This window comes from Vulpes lagopus, chromosome 12 (assembly GCF_018345385.1).
Source record: "Vulpes lagopus strain Blue_001 chromosome 12, ASM1834538v1, whole genome shotgun sequence".
Classification (NCBI taxonomy): domain Eukaryota; kingdom Metazoa; phylum Chordata; class Mammalia; order Carnivora; family Canidae; genus Vulpes; species Vulpes lagopus.
Window position 1 is genome coordinate 64,828,007 of NC_054835.1, and position 18,608 is coordinate 64,846,614.

An 18,608-nucleotide genomic window follows, 5' to 3' on the forward strand; every position below is an offset into this window, starting at 1 on the left:
AAAATATTTCAATATAGGGACACCTGGGTGGCTCAGCAGTTGAGGGTTTGCCTTCGGCTCAGGGCATGATCCCAGGTCTGACAATCAAGTCCCATGTTGGGCTCCCTGTAAGGAGCCTGCTTCTCCCTCTGTCTATGTCTCTGCCTCTCAATATGTGTCTCTCATTAACAAATAAAATCTTTAAAAAAGTTTTTTTCAATATAAACAGTATGATATTTGTGTGAATAAATTAACCTTAGTTTTCATTCAAGGACTTGTTAGATAGAATTTACAGTACACTAACCAGACATCCACACTTCAGGAATGATTACATATACACCTGAAACCTAACTATGAAAATGTGCATCAGAGAGTTTGTTAATTAACCTAAGGGATGCCAGAAATAACTTTTTATTGATGACTATTTTTCAAAATACATGGTTAACTATAAAGGGTTTATCAGGCCTAATGCTGTTGCATGAATAAAGACTGAGAATCTGAGAAGCATAGCAGCCTGATACACTGGGAAAAGCCCTTTGATAGAATTCTATTTGTCTGAAGTTTTCCCCACTTTATACAGAATTATATTACTAATTCAACTATCTGACTGGCTGCTTCTGTCATTAGAAAGAATTGTTTTATTTAAGAAGTATGTTAAAGTGCCTTAGGACAGTGCCGGAACCTATGCTCTTGTGCTATTTAATTTCACATATTTAACAAAATACATCTATGAATTTCTTTCACCATAAATACCATCTAATATAAAGGCCCATTATGCACAGAACGTCCTCAAAGTATTAGAGTATATAAATATTTACCCAAATTACCTGACAAATGGTTGAAAAGCCAAATTGTTTTAGTCAGGACATAGTACCACACAAAAGCTTCTTTTCTTTTTGTTTAAAGGAACAAAATTAAATCACCTGTACTTATATATTTAATAAGCTGCCTTTAGTGGTCACATAATCACTAGACATTGGAATATACTGCTTTTAAGATAAAGACTAACATTTTTGAAATGACTGCCCAGGTTGTTTGGGCTGCCGTTAAAAAAAAAAAAATGGCATTGACTACATGGTTTAAACAACAGAATTTTTTTATTTTCTCACAGTTCTGAGGCTAAAAAATTCATGATCAAAATCTGGCATGGTTCACATTCTGGTGAGAACTCTCTTCCTGGCTTGGAAATGGCTACCTCTTTGTTGTCTTCACATGTAGGAAACTGACCAAACTCAGAGTCTTCTTTCTGTCCTTATATGGGCACCAGTCCTAATACATGAGATACCCACCCATATGACTGATTTATCCTTCATCATCTCAACTTGACCTATTTTCAAAAACAGTCACACTGGGAACAAGGGCTTCCACATATGAATTTTGGAGATACAGTAACATTCAGTACATAAGAAGGCTTTTATTAGAAGGCTATTACTGAGGCACTTGGGTGGCTCAGTGGTTGAGCATCTGCCTTCGGCTCAGGGTGTGGATCCCGGGGTCCTGGGATCGAGTGCTGCACTGGTCTCCCTGCATGGAGCCTGCTTCTCCCTCTGCCTACGTCTCTGCCTCTCTCTGTGTGTCTCTCATAAATAAATAAATAAAATCTTTACATATATATATATATATATATATATATATATATATATATAGCTTTTATGATCCTGTTCACTTAATCAGCAACATTACATTGACAAATCTATTCATGTTCTGCATTCTAGTTACATGTGGTTTTCTACTAGTTTCTGGAAACACTCATTCCTTCTCTTCACTGAGTTTGCTGTTCTTTCTCACAGTAGGAAATTCTAGCTCATTCCTCCATTATCAGCTCAAAGTGTTGTCAGATATTTATATTCCCTCATTTATTGTTTCAACTACTTAAAAGCAACAAATTAGGTCTATGACACACATCACTTAGAGTTTTACTGAAGCATACATATGAATTTGTTTATTGGTGATAGAATGCACTGCATGCCACTTAATATTTGTGTGTCTATTTTAGAACCCACTTCTTATATCAATGTTTTATTCTCTTTTAACTTTCATCAGAAAACACGGAAGTTAGTTATCATCTTCATTTTAAAGCAGACAAAATGAGAAGATTTTATGTTCTGCTATTATTTGTAAATTTGAGTATTTATTGAAATAGCAGTAAAAAAACATGCATTATTTGCCATTGTGGAGCTTACAAAGCTCAGTGGGGAAGCAAATCATTGAACAATCACAATCCTTTATAATTACACTATGTGATAAATTCTATAAAAATGCTAAGTATTATAAAAATGGGAACAAAAAAGTAACGTTAATATTCTGTAGGCAGGAAGAATTTTTCTGAAGAAAAGACATTTAGGGTGAGACAATACAATGATCAGAAAGAAATATTCCAGTAGAAGAGGGGAAAGGAAATTCTAAGAGATGATGCAACACACATAGAGGCCGCCCTGAGGTAGAAAACTGAAAGAAGCTCAGTGTGTCGGAAGCATTGTAAACCAGAGGGAAGCTAGCGACAGGTAAGTTAGAAAAGGTTGACAGGAGCCAGTAATGCAGAACCTTGCTGGACACAAAGGATTTTGGATTTTATTTGTAAGCACAATACTTCATTGTAATTTTATTATATAACCATTTCTTACAGTACTATTTTTTAGAAACTGAAGCAGTATTTATTCAAAGTTTGGTGAAAATCTCTTTGTAGCAATTTAAGATAATCTAGTAGATATTCCAATGTTCTAAACTGAGAGTCACAAAGCATAGAAAATCTAGACAAGTGAGTGGTTGGCATGGCACTTGTAAAGTCAGTCTCCCTCTGTGTCTCAATTAGACGTTATCTTGGCCATGTGCTAGGTAGGAGTCACAGAATAGTCCGTTCACGTCTCTGCATACTGTCAAGTGCCTAAACATGTAGATAGTCTGTGTGGGTTTTTTTAATTGCTGAAAGTTTCATATATTTCCAATCTCCAGAAGTTCTGGTAATAAAGCTGAAATCACAGGGTAAAGATAATAAAGAGACGTTCTACCTCAGAGGGAAAATAGTAAATTAGTAAATTATAAGAATAGCTATGTATGTGTCCAAATCTCCTTCCTAGTATGTTCCTGATTAAGATTTCTCTTTGTAGTAAAGAGGCAGGACATAGAGAAGTATGTATATCCTCAAAGCAAGGTTCAGTGATAGTGGAACCCAGACAAATGCCCAGTTTTAAGCAGCATTTATTCTGAGACCTTTTCCTCAAAAAGCGAATCTGAGCTTCAGTTTTCATGCTTTAATCATGTGCAGAAACTAGTAACCAAGACCCAAACTTGTCTAAGGCAGGAAATCCATCTTCTTTTAACTAAGATTCCAGAGAGTTATATGTTTAGGGAAACAGATATAAACCAGATATAAACCACTCTGTAGAAAACTGGAAGAAAACTAATTATCTTAAACCTTGAAATTGCCTGGAGAACATTGGTTAAAAATGGTGATTAAGATTTTGGAACCACCAACTGGCCCTCCTGCAGGTTTTATAGCCCAATTTCACACTGTCTTGGTAGTCTGAAAGCCCTCAAGTTGAGAATATAATTTAGAGATCCTAGACTTAGAGAAGTAAATGTAAATCCTCTCCAGAACAACACACTTCTACACCAGATCTCAGAGGATTCCACAGTTAAAAATCTAAGGAAAATCATTGTTCATAGGCAAAGTACCAAATATGCAGGAAACAAGGCACCAAGGCAAGATCCAGAAGAAATAATAAAACAGACCTACAAGTATTTCGGATAACAGAATTATCAGAGACAGACTCTAAGATAACATATGTATTACCTTACAGAATTTTTAAAGCCTTAAAATATCCTGTGAACAAGAAACTATAAACAATGACTAAGAAGATTCAAAAAGGAATGAAGCAGAATTTCTAAAAATTAAAAATTAAAATCCAATGAATGGGTTTAAAGGCAGTCATGGCTGAAGAGAGAATTACTGAACAAGAAAGTAAATCTGAGGAAATTACTGAAAAGTCAACTGAGAGAAACAAAGAAAAAAAATATATGAGAAAAGGTTTTTGAAGTGTCCAGATGCCTAGAAGAGAACTCAGAATCACACTGGTGAGTATATGCAGAAGCAAATTACAGTAAAATCTACCTTCTAGCTGGGCTGGGGAACTCCTCCTTCTTTTGACCCTTAAAACCACTCTGACCCTTAATTTCTCAGTCACTTAAGCTGCCTGCAAATCAAACCACAAGAAAACTTCTTGGAAGGCAGGTGGGTTACATATCAAGCTAAGTGTTCTCTTAGCAGGGCCTCAGCTCTTTCTTAATCACATCCTTTTTAAGTGAGTAGAAAAGGCTTTAAAAAACGATGCTATGCCAGCAGAAGCCAGAGCTCCCTGAAAAATAGCCCTTACTCCTATGTGTACTTGTCAGCAGAGCCAGTAGCAGGGGGCCACCTAAATGGTAGCATCTGGAGTGCAATATAGTTTCCTGCTGTTTTCATGCAGCCAAGGTATCCATTAAAGAGCTGGCACAGCTTCCAGAGGCACATTAGAAATGGCCTTTACTAAATACACAGTCTCCTCTTCCTTCCACATATAGATTGTATCGCTTTAATTGGTCACTCACCCCTCCTCTGTTCTCCTGGTCCCAGGACAGAGGAGATTGCTGAACTGCTCCTGTATGTGTTACGGTAACACTGTTTCTTGCTGAGGAAGTAAGAACAGAATTAAGGCTGAGAACATATTTTCAGGAGCTATTAGGTCCTTTTTAGTTTTATGTCTGAATCTGAATGTTTGGACTTGATATCCCAAGCTGTTTGAAACTCAAAGGTTCATTGCTTTGCCCCAGGGAAATATGGATCTCTGCTGGCCAACATGATGAATTGCTTTTTGTTATGCCCTTCTCAGACCTTTGGAAGTATTAAGGATTAAAAATCAAGAGAGCCCAGGAGAAATCAGAGATTCTAACTATAGGTCAAAGTTGTTGAGAAGAGTGAATTACAAGAGGCCTAAAAATCCCATCATCCATTAAAGCACCTGATCTCCTTAATCATGACTGTCACCTATCTGCCTATTGTCTACATTTTTTAAAAGCATATTGGTGAGACTGCAAATAACTCTATGAACAGTATGATCCTGGATGCAAGATCCAGGAAATTCTAGTCTCAGCTCTGCAACTTGATTAACTATGTGACATTAGCCAGGCACAAACTTTCCATGCTTCATTCTCCTCATATGTAAATAACGATGATAATAATCATTGCGGTCTAATGAGAAATGACTTATACGTTGTTTAATGAGAAGAGAAATAAAGTGACAAGGGAATATGGTGCCCAGCAGAGAACAAAAGGGTTCTTAGCTCCATAACTGTATTTACCAAACTTTATTAATAACAATGCTTGCCTGATTTTTCCCACTTAATTGTAAACTTATTAAGAATAGGAACTCTTTTATTCATATTTTAATTCCTAGCTCCTATGGAGTATCTTACATATAAAAGTTCTTCAGTAAACATTTGCTGAATGAATGAATCCTAATAGAGCTAAGTCAAGATCGGAATCCAGACATAGGGCCATACTGGAGAAGATAAGGAAATCAGGAAGTAAGAAGAGTGTTATACATCACAGTTTGTATATGTCTTTCCTGTTAAATAAAAAAATACATATATGTATACATACACACATGATAGCTATATATACACATATAATAGCCACACACACACACACACACACACACACACACAGTTTCAATTTTCCCTTTTTAAAAGGGTGTAACTTCATGAACTTAGACATTCTCCATTTGCTTATTTGTGTGTGGGGAGGGGGGGAGGGCAGTGTGCATGTGTGTCCTTTATGTTAGATGGTTTTGCAGCAGACCCAAGGATAGAATCCTATTCCTACCAATAGTGACCCGAGTAGTCTAGTTGGTCCTAAAATTTTCTCTGATGTATTTTCCAGAGGACTGTAACATTTAAACCTTCATGTACAAAAAAGGTCTCTTATCCTACTCCTGACCATTTCTTTCATGAACATGATTGTAATTCAATAAAATTTAGTTCTTAGACTTTATGTACTTACATAATTATCTCCCCACTCCTGCCAAATCATAATTTATGAACTTAAGAGGCAAGAGATTGGGACGCCTGGTGGTTCAGTGGTTGAGCATCTGCCTGCGACTCAGGGCGTGGTCCCAGAGTTCCCTGGAGGAGCCTGCTTCTCCCTCGGCCTATGTCTCTATGCCTCTCTGTGTCTCTCATTAATGATTAAATAAAATCTTTTAAAAAAAAAAAAAGGCAAGAGAGCTAGCACAAGGCAGGTACAAAGTCTGTATTCTATATGATTTCTTAAAAAAACAGTTTCAATTATATGGACTATGGATGAAACCACCAGAGAATTCAAATATCATTTGTATTTGAAGTTATACTCATGTACATGTATATACAAACATATATGAATTTACACATAAACACAAAACAAATAAATGGCTAATGATTTCAGCAACAAACTGATTCTCTACCTAGGTTTTACCTAAGCATATTTGAATCTCTTCACTTACCCTGAAGAGAATACAAGGGAGGCAGGCAATACAAATTCTTGTAGAATTAAGACAGAAAACAGGTTAGAGCTAATATATCCAATGACAACACGCTCAGGTCAGCTTCCCTCAGGGAGGAGGCCACCACCTACATGAGTCAGATGATGTGACCTGAAAGATTACCTTTCCAAACTGTCTTCTTTTTCAGACTGCTACTATGCCAGAATTCTTTAGTATTTTTTTGTTTACTATTTAGGATCCTTAAGCATATATATCAAGAAATGCTGACATGGAAAAAATTCAAAATAAAATACATTTTTCACTTAAAAGAAAACAGAACAGTCAGCTACTTTAGGTGTTTAAGCAGAGTGATCACAATCCAGTACCTGATTTTCATCCTAATAAAAATTCCTTTTATTATCCAGCAATTTATGTGGACTGCTTAGGTTTCAGATGCTCAAGTCATACTGTCCATTCTCACAGTCTTAAGACACCAGGATGATGTACTGCTATTGCCTGATTGGTACAGTATTCAGGGTACCTACCTCCTATAAGCAGAGACTCTAGGCAACCGAACTACCTAAGGAGTTTGTGTGGTGAGCTTTAAGTAAGACTTTTTTTAAAAAACTTTAAAAAAACTTATTTTTTAAATTGTTGGATGTAAAGCACAAGGCATAACTTAAATGTCCACAGAAGCTAGAAAAATAATGGAAAAGTGGCAAATGGGCTGAAGGTTTCTTAAGAATGAAGGAGATGGGCAGCCCGGGTGGCTCAGCGGTTTAGCGCCACCTTCAGCCCAGGGTGTGATCTTGGAGACCCAAGATTGAGTTCCACGTCGGGCTCCCTGCATGGAGCCTGCTTCTCCTTCTGCCTGTGTCTCTGCCTCTCTCTCTCTCTCTGTCTCTCTCAATCTGAATAAATAAATAAAATTTAAAAAAAAAAAAGAATCAGGGAGACATTTTTTAGACTTCAACAAAAATATATGTATTTGTTGTTTTCTTAAAACACAGGAAATACAATATCCATTTGTAAACTGATTTGATTTTCCATTTGAGTCAGGAACACAGAGAAATATTCCTCCTACTACTACAAAGAAAAGCCATGGTGTAAGCATGATAAAAGGGAGAGGGAGGGAGGGAGAGAGAGAGAGAGAGAGAGAGAGAGAGAGAGAGAGAGAACAAACATGTGAACACGAAGCTTTAGTATTGGGAGAAACAGGCTATGTTGGAAACCATGGTGAACTAATGAAATAATGTTCTCTAACTGTACTTGACTTTTGTGCCCCACTGGAACTTGCGTTATATTTCCAGATCTCATTTTTAAAGAGGAGCTGAATACTAAGTTATGAATGTGAAATATCCTGATTTTTAAGAGAAGATTTAATTTCTATGTAAAGTCGGAGCAAACAAAACATCTGGAGACCATGTTCAGTCTATGACCTTCTTATTTAGGACTTTTATCTAGAGGAATGCTACTATGCTCTGAATATTTGTGCTCCCCCTTCCCCCCTATTTTGAAATCCTAACCCCCAAGGGTAATGGTATTAGGAGGTATTGGAGCCTTTGGGTGGTACTTAAATCTTGAAGGTGGAGCCATCATGAATGAGATTAGTGCCTTACAAAAGAGGCTCCAAAGAGACCTCTAGCCCTGTTGTTCACTATGTGAGGACACAATAAGACACAGTGAAAAGTCAGTCTGCAACCCAGGAGAGGGCCTGCATCTGACCATGTCAGCATTCTGATCTGAGACTTGCAGCCTCCAGACTGTTGTTTATAAGCTATTCAGGGCATGCTATTTATTTTGATAGTCTGAACTAAGAGATATTTCAGTTAGACAATAACTAAATTTAATTTTATTATCCAGAGAAGGCTACAGTAACGGGAAACATGTGCTCTCATAATTCCCTCATTCTGTTGTCCTCTTTGGACTGACATGGATTTTTGCTCCCATGCTCTGGGTTTTTGTTTGTTTTTATTTTTTCTTAAAGATTTTATTTATTTATTCACGAGACACACACACACACACAGAGAGAGAGAGAGAGAGAGAGAGAGAGAGGTAGAGACACAGGCAGAGGGAGAAGCAGGCAGGGAGCCCAACGTGGGACTCGATCCCAGGTCCCCAGGATCAGTCCCCAGGCTGAAGGCAGTGCTAAACCGCTAAGCCACCTGGGCTGCCCAAAGATTTTATTTATTTATTCACGAGAGACATACACAGAGAGAGAGAGAGGCAGACACACAGGCAGAGGGAGAAGCAGGCTCCACGCACGGACCCTGACATGGGACTCAATCATGGGACTCCAGGATCACGCCCTGGGCCGAAGGCAGATGCACAACCACTGAGCCACCAAGGAGTCCCTCATACTCTGGTTTTTAAGGAATCTATGGATGACTCATTAACAGTTTCTTTCTAGAAAGTCAGATAAAGAATTGGTTGAGTTATACTTTCCATGGTTACTTTTCAGTCAATAGGTTCACCCTTTTAATATTTTCAAATAGCTGTTATTCCCCTCTTGGAAGGTGCCTGAAATTTTTCCAAGTTGTTCTCTTTGAAAAAACCACCTTCCTTACTTGCCTTGGCGAACACCACATTTATAACTCATTATCTTAGGACTTAATTCTTCTATTCATGGCTACTTTAAATGATTCTGTGTTGGATTTTAAATTTGCCTAACCTAGTCCTCAAATTCAGAGAAATTACACTAACTCCCTGTCTAATTACACTCAGTAGTGCTTTGATGCTCTCGTTTTATTAAATTTTCATACATCACCACCTCTCCACTCTACATCTTTTGTAGACAGTCTTACTATGGTACAAAGTGAAGTGCTTAATGAAAGGGAAGGTGATGTCTGTCTTACCCTGTTTCCATTGGTAGTCTTGTCTGTTTCCCATAATCCCTCGTGTAAAGTATTGTTTGTTGGTATTGATGGCTTCATACACAGTTTATTCTATTTTTTTCCCTTCTGTGCTAATCGCCCTGCTCCTCTCTTTTGTATCTCTATCCATTTTGAAAGCTCAAAATTTTTTACCTGTACCTCTCTTCCCCAAAATTTTATTGTTGGTGGGTAAAGATGGTGGCTGATAATAAGCCCTCTTAGGGGTAGGTAAAGGGACATTTTTCCAAGGGCTAATTCTGCTTCTCCTAAAGAGAAGCAAGTTAAATGTATCAGATATTTGATGAAATGTAAAATTTACATTTTCACTATTCAATTCACACAGCAAGTCATTCATTCAGAAACATAAGGCACCATATAAGAAGACAGCTTATGTTTTCTTTAAATATAAAGATGCAACATTTATTTAATTTACAAATAGATAATGGTTGTTCCCATATTGCTGAAATAAAATTAGGTTTCTGTAAGTTTTAGTGTTCTGATTTGTTACTTCAATTACAGCATTACCTCAAGTGTAGACATCATATGTGATACTGCTTGATACTTAATAATAAACTGCAAGTATATCAGGTTTGCTTAGTTAAGATAATGTCTAACAAAAGACAGGTTATATTCTTTATAGGAAAGTATAAATATGACTTCCAGTATGTTATGAAAATCATTTCTTATAAGACTATTTTGCAAATCAGAGCATCAAACTTTCTGAAGCCAAATTTTAGCATTATAGTCATATACTGTTGACACAATCATCTCTATTCAGTTTGGTGCTCTAATGCAATTGCAAAAAGTCATTGTACTTTAGGAAGACTAAAATCTTTCATCATGGAAAACATAACACCTAGTTTTTAGAATGCCACATTTCCCTGAAATATATTGCACATTTCTGTGCACTACTTTTACTGCCATTATCTTTTACTATTCAATGATAAATATATTGTTTAAATGCTTTTGTCTAATTGGGTCATGCTGCAATGAACAACTGCCTGCGTTACGTATAAATGTACAATAGGAAGTTCCTGAATAATGTCTTTTTCTCCACATGCAAAGTAAAATACGTTACAGCAGCAAGATACATAGAGAGCCAAAACCTTCCATTATTTATGGTATCTTCAAGAATAGTGATTGGAGTTCAATGGGGCAAAAGTAAGACAAACTAGAAAAGAACTTTAGAGGTAGATTTTGGTTCAACACGAAGAAGAGGATTATAAATATTAAAGCTATTTTAAAAGGAAACAGACTTTCTTGGGAGGTACTGAGATCCCTGTTATCTGAGGTGTTCAAAGAGGCCTGATGGTGCTGGAAAATACCAACACAAGGCAGACCAATGGCCAACGTTATTTTCGAGTCCCTGTCAAAACATGGGGATGCCAATGATTGGCAATTTTAGAAAAGACAGAATACTTATTTAAATGAAAGAATATGGGGATCCCTGGGTGGCTCAGCGATGTAGCTCCTGCCTTCGGCCCAGGGCATGATCCTGGAGTCCCGGGATCGAGTCCCACATCAGGCTCCCTGTATGGAGCCTGCTTCTCCCTCTGCCTGTGTCTCTGCCTCTCTCTCTCACTCTCTCTCTCTCTCTCTCTCTGTGTGTGTGTGTGTCTCTTGTGAATAAATAAAATCCTTAAAATAAAAATGAACGAATGAATAAATAAATAAATAAATATTTTATCTAAACATGTATGTGTTATATTAGAAACTTTCCTATGTCTTACTCACTGTTTTATCTCCAGGGCATATGTCTGACTTCATAAAATACAGCCTATTAGAGAAAACTAACAACAGACAACTGTGGATAAACTGAAAAGCCTACGCCTTTGGTTCTTTAAGAGTATGGGACAGGGAAAGACTACCTTCCATAGACAGAGCCCATGCTTGCAGCCGCAGAAAACCAGGAGACCAAAACAAAACAAGAGGGGGGGGGGAGATAAAGAGTTCTAAAGGAATTTTATGTGATATAAAAGAGCAAAGTAATGATGACATGATGGCAAAAAACACAACTTTGGGGGGATTTATTTTACCATTTCCTGCAAAGTGTTTGAACTAAATCCTGGTGGCCACGAGGGGCCACTAAAGAATTTTAAGCTGGAGAGTAGTCCGATGATACACAGACTACAGAGAAATAACTGTATGCATAATGTGAAAAGGGGTGAACCTGACAGTGGATGCTCACTGTTGAAATAAACTCAGTGGGAAATGATTAAAAATTTAAGGTAGTGGCAATGGGAATGCAGAGAAGGGAAGATCATGAAAAAACAGCCTCTCCTAAATTTGGTAACTGATTAGTTATAGAGAAGAAAGGAGGAATAAGGTCTCTTGGATTTCTGCCTCCTTTCTCCATCCATTTTATTTCAGCAGCTGGAAATTGAATAATAAATAATAAGATAAGCCCCTGGACTTCTCCATGCACCCAGGAGGAGCTTGGGAAACATATGAGCCACACCTCTCACCTACATCTTAAAAATGCAGAATTGGGATTTCCAAGAATTCTGACAAATCCAGGGTTTCTCTTGATCACTAATAACTAATTTAAAGTTAAGTGATATACACAGTTTGCCTCCTTTTTAATTTATGTGTTAAAAAGCAAATGAATCTAATAAAATTACCCTACTGTTAGGAGGCCTCTGTTCCTGTGCACAAGGAAATCCATCTGCCGGGCTGAAAGACAAGATCATGTAATAGCTCACTTCATGTTATATGACTGAAAATCAAGAGTTTTCAAGGGATCTTCTGTTTGATGTTTCACATTTGTTTCACACTGATTTGAAAGTGATCTTTTCCTGAAATTCAAACATTTTGGTAACCTAGAAGACAGCAGTTTCTTTAGAATTTAAGAAGTTATTATGTCTTAGTTGGCTTAAGCTGCTCTAATACCATAAACTAGGTAGCTTAAACAACAGACATTTATTTCTCACAGTTCTGGAGTCTGGGAAACCTAAGATCAAGGTGCCCGCCAATTTGTTCCTGGTGAGAGCCTTCTTCCTGGCTTTCAAACTGCTACTTTTCACTATGCCCTCACATGCTGAGAGGGAGAGAGAGCAAGATCTGGTCTCTTTTTCTTGTAAAGACACACTCATCCTTCATGGGGGTCCCAACCTCATAATCGCATATAAATGTAATTACCTTCCAAAGGTTCCACCTCCAAATATCATCATTTTAGGGGTTAAGACTTCAACATAGGAGTTTTGGGGAAACACAAACATTTAGTTCATAATAACGTATATGGGAGTAAAAGAAAAAAAAACCTCAACATATTCACATAACAGGTATTTCTTGAACTTACTGTACACTAAGAGCTGCGGATACAGAAAAGACCAAACACAGAATTCTGTAGTCTTATAACATACATTATAATGGGAGAGGAGGAAACAACCAAGAAAGCAGTAAGTCCTATAATGTAACAAATAATAAATGCTAAAGAGAAAAATAAAGGAGATGGGCATAGATGACAATGAGTATATGTAATTTAGAACTGGTTACTGAAGAAAAGGCCTCACTAAGTTAGTATTTGGGCAGAGAGTTAAAGGAAGTGAGACAGTAAACCACGGAGCTAACTGAAAGAAAAGACACAGAGGCAAAGGCAAGCAAAAAAAATCCTCAGAGCACAGTGATCTGCATGTATTCCATAAACAATAAAGTGGCCAGTAGGGTTGGATGAAGTAAACAAAAGGGAAAGTAGGCTGGAATTAAGAAATAAGAGACAAGATCAGGTAGGTATTTATAAGCCATTTTACAGATTTTTGCATACTTCTGAATGAGACAGGCAGCTAATAAAGAGTTAGGAGCAAAAAAAAAAAAAGATTTGGCTTGGGGTATGTCAGGTTTCAGATGTCTACTAGTCATCTAATAGAACTGCTCAGTAAACATTTGGGAGTACAAAACTGGCAAGGCTAGAGGTAGAAATCAGGGAGCCATTAGCAGATCAATAGTATTCTGGTTAGCTCTGCAGCAGTGACAACTCCATTCCCCAAACCTTGCTGGTTTGCAACAACAAATATTTCTCACTCACCTTACTTCTTGGTTGCTATATGGGCTAAATGCTGCACTTTTGTTTCTGTTTCCTTATTCGAGCATACTTCCTGAAGGAAGGATCTTTCTGGAATATACCAGTTGCATTTTATATGACAAAATGAGAGCAAGAGTATGAACAGATGAAGCTTCTGCTTAGGACCTGGCATACTGTCACTTCTGCTCACATTTCATTGGCCTAACCCAGTCAATCATATGATCAAGTCAAAAAAAAAAAAAAAAGAATAGGAGTAGTGACTTCTACTCCACCTACAAGGAGGCACTGATTAATGTTAGTCATGCTGCAAGAGCAAAAACATGATATCTTGTTACAGAGACACAGAGAATGAACGAGTGCTATGCTATAATCTATTACAGACACATAATTATATTTAAAACCCTAAGACTAAATGAGATCATCAAATAAGTGAGTATAGAAATAGAAATTATCTAGGACTGAGCCCTGGATCATTCTGTCATTAGAAGGTTGACCACATGAGGAAAATCTGGTAAAGGAGACCAAGAAAAAGCTACAGTGAAATAGAAAAGCAGAAGAGAATGGTCAACTGGAAGCCAACTACAAAAAGAATCTCAAGGAAAAGATAGCTATGATTTGTGTCAAATATCGCTGATAAGTTCATGTGAACTGACAAATGACCACCAAATTTGGCAATGGGGAAGCCTTTGGACTTACATGAGGAAATTTCACTGGAGTAAAAGAGCAATAGCCTGAATTCAATGGTTTTAAGGAAGATGGAAGAAGTATAACTGGATGGAGTCAGTATAGATAACTCATGAGGAATTCTGTTTTTAACAAAGAGCAGATAAATGAATCAGGAAAGTGAGGTAAAGAGAAAGTGTGTGTGTGGGGGGGGGTGTCTGTGTGTGTCTGTGTTAAATAATGGGAAATAATACCACTTATGTCCTCTGACTGAAAATGATCCCACAGAGAGAGGAAAAATAGAAGAAAAAGGTGACAATTGTTAAAATAAGGTTGTTAACTGGCCAAGAAGGAAGGGATCCTCTGTATAGGTGGAGGGGCTGGCCTCAGAGTGGTACTTAGAGAATTCATCTGGATTAAAAGAATGAAGGCAGAGTATGTGGGTACAGAGGCTGGCAGGTAGATCAGCTCCACTTTTCTCAAGAAATGCATAGGCTGTAAATTAAGAAGCAGCAGACTAAGAAAAGCAGACTATCATAGTGGAGAGAGGCACTGCAGGGTTTTAGTTCCTGATTTAGTCCTTACTAGCCATATGACCTAAGGCAAATCCTAAACTCCTCCTTCCTCAATTTCTTAAGTGGAAGATGGAGATACTGGTGTCAACGTAATAAAGTTGAGAAGGATTAAATGACATAATGTATCTATCTTTCCACCTTTTTTTTTTCTTTACGTTATATCCCTACTGCTTAAGTGTCTGAGACTTAGGAGGCACACAACTATAATGAATAAAAACATCTGAAAAGTAATTACATGGTACTTGGCATATAGTAAATGTTCAATTATTATACCAACAGTTAACAACTGCAATACCTTCAATGATTGACTCATAGTGAAATGAACCCTTTCTTAATAAAGACAAGGGTCATTTATCAGGGGAGGATATAAGGTATGAACTGAAAATCAAATTTTATTTGATTCTTATTTCAAAGTAAGTTATTTTGAAAATGTCTAGATTCTTTCTCAGAAGTATCCATGAATAAGGCTAAAACCTTTCTTATCACTATCATTACTGTTTATATTTTTCCTAAAAGGATTTATAGGATCTCCTATTATCATCAACTTTCCTTTATCAATACTGGGGCGCCTGGGTAGCTCAGCTGGTTAGGTATACAACTCTTGATTTTGGCTCAGGTCAGGATCTCAAGGTCATGAGATGGAGCCCCAGGTCAGGCTCCACACTCAATGCTGCATCTAATTGTCCCTCTCCTTCTTATTCTCCCTTCCCCCCCACCTCTCAAATAAATAAATAAAATCTTCAATGCACAATAGCCATGCATTCAGCAAACCAGGTTATCTTCTGAAACCTCTAAGTGATCAGTATTTTCTCTTAGTAGTAGTGTAGATAATAAACAAACACATGCAGATTTTGAGTTTAATTTTTTATGACTATGCAACCAAAATATTCATTAACTAGCAGAACAGTCAGTATTGTTAAAACTAAACACCATTTATCAAATTCAATTATGAGTGACCTACTTATAGTTTACTATTACACTCAAATTTTAAAAAGTACATTTGATGCTGATGCATGAGATGAAGCATATAAAATCAGCAGACATTTGAAAATATAGCTTATATCTTACACACTTAATCACATCAACTGATGATCCATTGAATAATTTGACAGATCAATTAGTTCCATCAGCATTAAAATTTGTCAGTATTTTTAGCATCTGTTAATTCAGCTAAAAGAATAATCAATCAAAGTACATTTTCACTGTAGTAATTCAATAGTTCCTTCCACCTAGTTTACTCAATTGTGAGGTTCTCATCCATTCTTTTCAAGTAATATTTTATGTACTATGCATGTGTTTTCATTCAATAAAACACAGAATTTTCATAATTGTATACATTCAAAAAATAAAATATCAAACATATTAGATGTTGCTCTTGCATTGTAGATACTGGAAATGTTTACATTCATGTATATAATTCTTTTGACAAAGAATGGGAATTAATAAGAAGAGCTTAGAAGACATTCACCTAAGCATCCTCAAATATTGGCTGAATAACCAAAGCTATTGGCTATATAAATTTTATTTAAGATTTATATGCCAGAGAACGTAATTAAAAATGTACTTAAGTTGTCATATCTAATTCCCACTCCCTAAAGAGGCAATATTAGCCCCAAAACACAAATAAGAATTTACTAAGCTTGATTAGATTCAATGACTTATCCATGGTTACAGGGCTAGAACATGGTAAATTGAGTACTCCAACTTAGCTGCACATAAGCCAAAGCCCTTGCTGTAAGTCTGTGATTATCGTGTCCTATGCCATCCCCAGGTTATAAGACACAGAAATGAATGACACAGTTCCTTTCTCACAGTCTGGTTGGGGGATGTAGAGTATAAAACCAAAAATTTCAGAATATAATAGTTTAAGAAAAATGTACAGAATGATGCAGGAATAAGATTGCTGTCCAGAATTTTGTTCCCTAAGAACTTAAAACATCAGATTTCTGATTACATACATACTTGACTCATAAATACGACCTTAACTGCTGTGGCTTTTCTCGTCTTCGGGTTGGCATGTCTATGTATGTGTCATACAAACAGCCACTTTTGCTCTCATCTTTAATACATTTCAACAACTACAAAATCATTGTTTATGCTTGATACCAAAAGTAACACTTAGCCTTCGTCAATACTCATCATCTCCATAAAATTAATTAAATCAAAACAGTGCATTACAATTCTATCATTTTCATGATGCGAAGTCGATGTCTTCGATTTTTCACCATAATTATCCCTGAAGAAAAGATTTTATACCTAGTGATGGATTTCAATGTGACAGATACAAGATAACTGTTATCATTTTGAAATCAGAAAAAAAATAGGGGTCAGATATGTTTGTCAACAGCTTGGATCATATAGTCAACCACATAGCTAAGAGAATAGATTTACTTACTATCAGGTAGTGGGCAGGAGAGATGAGAAAGAGGCAACATAGGAAAAACATACTGAGAAAGCAAAAGTAGTAGCTACTATGGTCCAGTCCTTAGATGTGAATATTTAATATACTTTCCTCCCCCCCTCCCCCTCCCCCTCTTCCTCCTCTCCCACCTCCTCCTACATCTCTTCTTTTTTTTCTTCTTCTTCTTGAGAGAAAGAGAGAGACAGGGAGAGAGCACGTGCACAAGCAGGGGGATGAGGGAAAGGGAGAGAGAACCTTAAAGCAAGCTCCGTGCCTAGTGCAGAGCCAGACTCAGGGCTCAATCTCACATCCCTGATATCGTGACCTGAGACAAAATCAAGGGTCAGATGCTTAACCAACTGAGGTCACCCAGGCACCCCTAAAATACTTTCTTCTGATAATGGACTCCTCCCTACTCTGATCTAAAGAGGGGGCACATGACCCAAACTAAGCCAACCAGATTCTATGCTCCAGAAATTTTAATTGCAGGGGAACAAACAACTAAAATTAGAGCTGTTTCTGATGACAGTGCTGTTTCTGATCTCGTTCCATCAACTACATTCTACCCAAACTAACATCAGTGACAAGCATACTAAGATATTAATCAAAGAGAATAGGGGAAAAAAGCCTTTGAGGGGGTAGATTTTCTTCACATGGATAGGGTGGAAGATACCCATGAGAGAGGAGGCTGTTACCATACAGCAATCGTGTTGAGTAGGAACCAGGACTCTCCTGTCAATCTGATTAGTATTTCCTTCTTCTGAGAATAAAGAAGGAAAATAAGCAGAAAAAAAAAACCTTACACCTATTTTTAAGGATTGGTGAGAAGAAAAAAAATAATGTATGTAAACTGCCTACCTAAGTGACTGTCACAGTAAACATTTAGTGGATGAAAGCAACTACAGATCTTTTTGAAATTCAAAATAGTTCTTGTTAGTTCTATTTTCATAGTTAAAAGGAAATACACATTCCTTAGAAAAAAATGAAAAAATGCAAATGAACAAAGTAATAAAGTTGAAAACTCTTGAATTCCCACCAACTAGGTTACTAAGCCATAACCACTAGTCAACTTGGGGGACGTGTACGTTCGTTCACGTTCTTTGTAACCTGTATTTTTTTTCTAAGATTTTATTTGAGAGAGAGAGAAGGGGGGGAGGGAGGGAGAGAGAGAGAGAGAAAAAACGCCTGGGGGGAGTAGTAGAGGGAGAGAGACAAGCAGACCCTGTGCTGAGCACAGAGCCTGACAAGGAGCTCAATCAAAGGAACCTGAGATCATGACCTGATCAAAATCAAGAGTCTGGTGCTTAACCAGCTGAACCACCCAGGTGGCCCTGTAAGCCATATTTTGTACATAAGTGTCTATTATACAAATCTTCTCATACCAACAGCAACATCATTTTAACACCCATGTATACATGTAGTACATCTTTGCACAGATACAACATCCTTTATTTCACCACTCTATTTCACCAACACCCTTTATTTCACCACCTCCACCCACGCTGAGCACCAATGTTGATTCCACTTATTTTCTCTAAAAAGTGATATTGTGATAAGCATAAATATGGTACATAAATGTAGTTACATATTAATGTGCTTGTT